Source organism: Furipterus horrens, unplaced genomic scaffold (genome assembly GCF_987537825.1).
Source record: "Furipterus horrens unplaced genomic scaffold, mFurHor1.1.pri manual_scaffold_6, whole genome shotgun sequence".
NCBI classification, from domain to species: domain Eukaryota; kingdom Metazoa; phylum Chordata; class Mammalia; order Chiroptera; family Furipteridae; genus Furipterus; species Furipterus horrens.
The window spans coordinates 166,325,713-166,331,271 of NW_028327176.1; the positions used below are offsets into that span (position 1 = coordinate 166,325,713).

The window sequence follows — 5,559 nt, forward strand, 5'->3', positions numbered from 1 at the left end:
CCCAACCGGAGTGTAAGTGAAAAGGTAGGAAACTGTGCGTTCTGGTTCCTTCCCTTTTATTAGCACCTTGTTAGTGCTGGGTAGGCAGCATACGCTCAATAAATGTTTAAATTAATGAAAAAATACATGAAAGTCTGCAATATGATAGAGCACATGAGATGCATAAAAGATGACTTAAATACAATACGACATTTAACATTTGGAACATCTATGAACATACTGTTTTGCATGATTAATAAACAGAACACTTTGATGGAGGAAACATGGTGGGTCGGTTTATGCAGTGGCAGGATGCCATGAACTCTCTTGCAGATCAGTTTTGTATTAACTCCATTGGAGTGTTGTAGCGGTGTGGTGCTCCTGCCTCTTTTAGTAATGTTCAGGCAGCAATTCACAAACCAGCCAGCTAATCCTACAGCAGCATATACCCAGCTCTTTGCAGCAGTGTTTGCAAAAACAGCAAAAGACGTTGATGTTCAGATAGATTCCTAGCCAAGTGAAGAATCTACAGTTGCTTTATAGACTGCTAGCTTCTGTAAGCTAGAAGAAAAAAACCCAGAAGCTGGACATGTCTGGAGAATGTTGTTTACCCAGGGGACATGCTTCTGAAAAACATACAAAGTACACTTGCTGATATTTCTTAGTCACAGCTGAAGACAAGAGATGCTACCCATAGCCAGTCTCTTCCAGACTCACAATACCCATATATACGATGGGGTTGAGAAATAAACTATTTAAATGTCATTAACAATTCTGTATCAGATTTAGATGTAAGCCTTACCAACAGCTACAGAAACATTAAGCACTATAACACATGCTATCTTTTTAGCTATTTTTTATTGTATTCTATATTCACTCTTGAAAAATTAGCTTGTATATTGTGATTGAACCAGGTTTAAACCATCATTATGCCATCATTTTTTATTATCTGAATGAAATTGAGGCAGCTATGGCATTAATGGTTATAATATAGTTAAACAAATGCACTATAAAACAATATTTTTATATAAATAAGCCTTTAAAGCATTTATTTGCATTTTTAGATTGATCACATATCCTTAAACATTAAGGTAACAGTTAAGAAAGATTAGCTGAATCTCAAAATATTAACTTAGAATAGTATCCTTTCTTAATTAGAAGTCACCTCTGAGATAATTAACTCGTTTGCTTTCCGACCAGAATCCAGGCTTTTAAATTCAGTGATTATTTATTTTCTTTTTAAACTTATGGTTGCCACAGTTTGCTAAAAGCCATTAGTATGATTTGGCTGTTAAAAATGTATGTGAGGAATACTCTCGACAGGCTATATTTGTGTATGGTTGTATCAATTTACATAATTATTTTTAGAAATGGCTTGTTTACCATCAAAATATAAAATTTTATTTTTAGATCTGTACTTAGCTCTTTTCACATTATGAAGCACTTTCTGGATGATTTGTATCAATTTACTCTGTGCTTTCTTCTCCTTTGAAACAGTTTCTCTTTCCTTGAAGAAACTGAGTTAAAACTCTTTATTTCACTCAGCATAATGTTCTCCAAGTCTATCCATACTGTCACAAAGGGTAAAATTTTTTTCTTTTTTATGGCTGAATAATATTCCATTGTGTAAATGCCCCATAGTTTGTTTTATCCACTCGTCTACAGATGGACACTTGAGCTGCTTCTATATCTTGGTGATTGTAAATAACACTGCAATGAACATAAGAGTGCTTATGTTCTTTCAAATTCGTGTTTTGAAAGACAAATACCATATGGTTTCACTCATATATGGAATCTAATGAACAAACTGAACTAACAAGGAAAATGGGGACAGACTCATAGACAGAGAGCAGGCTGACAGCTGTGAAGGGGGAGGATAAGGAGTGGAGGGACTGAGCAAAAAGGATGTGACAACAGTGTGGTGATTATTAGGAGAGGGTATTAGGGGACTAAATGGTAATGGAAAAAATACAATAAAGATTAAATTATAAAAAAAACCTCTGCTTATTGGGAAAACTAGGCTTGGAAGAAGGCAAATGATCTTTCAAATATATCAGATAAATTCCCTAACTAAAAAGGTCTGAACATCTTTGAAAATAGCTGGAACTAAAATAACAGAAATCATATTTTGGAGGAAATTTCTTGGAACAGAAAAAATGTTAATTAATGCACAAAGTTGCCCAAACGCAATCAGCTCCCCTGGTCTCGGTGCAGCCTACACACAAGAACTCAGCTTTTCCTTGGTCACGCTGGACTGCTACTGTGCAGGCTTGCCAAGGAGTCAGGCAGTCTTATTTTTATGCTTCTAATTATAATCTTGGCATTTTAAAGTAAAATATCTTTTTATTGCCATCAATATCAGTGTAACCTTCAATGAAATACCGCAGGTGCGATTCAGCCCGGAAAAGGTGTATGTATTCACAAACAACAGCTGTACCTGGCAGGTCTTTAGTTTAGCAGAAACTTCATTGCTATTCATTTAGGATTTATGTATTTCTTTGTGCTTTTGGCACAGTTCAGAGCTAAGATTATTTTTTAAGTGTCATAATTTAAGAGCCTCCAGCTCAATGTGTTCATTACTGAACTCGTCATTGTCTCTCTCTTTTCCCAGTATTACTGATCTCAGGGAATAGACAACATCTATCCAGTTGCCCATCCAGAAATCCAGAAGTTGGCTGCACTGCCTTCTCTTGCTCACATACATCTATCAGACACATAATTATGGACTTCGACAGTTGCCGTGGGGGCAGGGACTTGATGTATAAATTCAAGGGTAGCTCAGTCCCTGATGCTTAATAAATATTTGAGGAATAAATGATAACACATAATATCTAATCTATACCCTCCTCTCCACTTTTGCCACCTCAGCTCTAGTTTCATCATTCACCATAGTCTTACTTGGCTATTGTAATAGATTCTAATTTGGACCCTTTGACTCTATTCATTTCACACTGCACCTGCTTTAAATCTAGCCCCATTGTTCTTAACCACTGACCTTATATTTTATGCTTAAATAGTATTGATCTGGTTATAGCTCCTGACATGTATAATTTGATTTCTTGCCTCTATGACTTTACCCATGATGCTTCTCTCTCTAGAAAGCTGTAGTTATTCTTCTTCAATTGCAAACTCTTGCTCATTCTCACTGCTCAGTCCATGTGACATATTTCCTAGTAATTCCTTCTGCAGTTCCAGGTTGTACTAAACACCCCTTTTCTTTTGTCCCATTATACCTTGTGCATTTTCCTAACTGAATACATTTATCATATTTTATTTTGCACCTTATCAGTCTGGCTTCCTTCTATGTTCCTTTTGGGTAGAAAGTCTACCTTAGGCATTGGAATAATGGTATACGAAAGGCAATCCATAAATATTTGTTAATTTCAAATGTGGATACTTGTATTTTTCTTTTTGTGAAATGAACAAACAAGAATTTAATATTGCCTCTAATTATAAATGTGTCTAACATGTCTAAAGGAAATTATAAATTAATGGACATTAAAACAGGCAACTCTTTCAGAAAATGAAGCTAGTAAAAATAGCCATTAGATTTGTGCATCAAAAAGGTATCAAATAAAAACCAGTAGTCAAGTTGGCATAAAGCCCAGTGCAGACCTATTAAGTTGACAGCTGGTATTTATACTCTGTATAGAATGGATAGTGATATTAATATTTATAATAACCACATACTGAGTGTTATGTATCAGGTACTATACTAAATGTTAAGTACTTTTAACATTTTGTCATTTTAATTCTCAAAAGAATCAATAAGATAAAAAGGGTTACAATGCCAATATTATGATTGATGAAACACGTAGAGAGGAAAACAAAAAAAATAAGGGAAAAGTGAATGAAAAATTAATCAAAAGTTAAATATTTTCAAATCAACAGTGAGCATTAATGAAACCATTCCTGTGTAATCCTAGAAATGAGTGTAAATGTTGGCCAGCCCAGGGGGCTATAACTCCCCGATATGGTCCATTCAAATCCTGTCTGTCCCTGCCTGTCTTCCACCCACTTTGAATTTCCCACAGAAACTGGGGTCTGAAATTCAACTGCTCTTCTCCACTGAAGATCTGGTGTGTGTCTCTGGAAGTAAGCTCACATGTCAACTGACTGCTACCCTTTCCACAGTTGCTAAGGTGAGGCCCTATTGCATGATGGGACTTGTGCCCCAATTCTGATTAACATTACAGGTCCCGCTGGGCCTGGAGCTATGTGCCCTGGGCCACAACTGCTGGCTGCAGCCACACACCTCCCCAGCCCTTGCCGATGTCTGCTTCCTGGTAACCTGAACTCTGTCTCCTAGTTAAAGACACTGGCTAGGGTTCTACTTCAGTCCCAAATTCTCTTTTCCCCTATTTTACACAGTGTAGCAAAGTATGTCCTCTTTTAGAAGGAGACATTTGTGACCAGACTTGGACATCAAAGCGAAGGGGTCCTACAATGACTAGGGGCCAATCATGCCAGGTGGACAAAACAGTAAGAGCAAAGACCTATGGGCAAGAAAAGCTTAGTGTGATCAAGAAATAGAAAACAAAACACAGCAAAACAGGGAGGGGTAGCTGGGGATGGGGGTGCAGAGATGGTCAGGAGCAGATCAGAGGGCCTTGCTGGTGATGGAAAAGATGTGATAAAAATTGTGCTGAAAAGTGTCTCTGACTACGATGTGGAAGGTGGCTTATGAGGATGTAAAAATGAAAGCAAGAGACCAGTTTAACTCCTACTACTGCAGGGGCTAAAACAAAATATGAGGATGATTGAGTTAGGATGGTAGAGGTAGAAATGGAGCAGAGCTGATAGGCTTGGGCTATGTTTTAGGAGGCAGAATTTGTCAGAACCTGAGAATCTGGATATGAAGGGGGATGCAAAAAAGAATCAAGGATGGTTCCTCAGCTTGTTTTGAGTGACTGAGCTTGTAGGAGGTGATGCTACTTGCTGAGAAGGACAAAGCTAAATACAGAACAGTTTGGGGGCAGGGGGAAGCAGGAGTCATGTTTTAGACATGTTAAGTTTGACAGATATATGAATCTGGAGCAAAAGTAAGAGGTCAGCTGTAGAGTTGTGTATTTGGGAGTCATCAGAAACAGATACTATTAAATCTGAGATGGGAGATGATTGCACAGGGAAGGATTACAGAGTAAAAATTGGGACAAGGATGGTTCTGGGCAGTCCAACATTTAGGATCAACCAGAGAAATGGTCAGGAGAGGGGACTGAAGAAGACACCAGTTGAGAAGGTTAGAAATGAAATGACGTGAGTGGTTTCAACAGACACAGGGAGCCGAGTGGGCCAGGGAGAAGCTAGGAGATAAGGAAATGTAGGCTGTGAGGATAAGCAGATTTTTAGAAAGAACTTTTTCTGAGAAGGAAAAACAAAATTAACTTAGGAGGACCTGAAATCATGGGAGGCTGTTTTGGGTTGTTTCACTGGGGTTGAGATCCTAGAGTGTTCTTAGAGGCCTATGCGGGGGAAGCATTTGGTATGACCGAGACAAGATTCAGACACTGTTACCGCTTTTCCATTGTAGCAGAAGAGAGGAAGAAATAAAAGTCAGAGGCAAGCAGTTTGGTAGATTTA

General features: G+C 38.0%; 1 pseudogene; it reads left to right on the plus strand.

Moving 5' to 3' along the window:
- Positions 1-263: 263 nt before the first annotated feature.
- LOC150007758 (mediator of RNA polymerase II transcription subunit 21 pseudogene) lies at positions 264-722 on the plus strand (annotated as a pseudogene).
- The last annotated feature ends 4,837 nt before the right edge of the window (positions 723-5,559 follow it).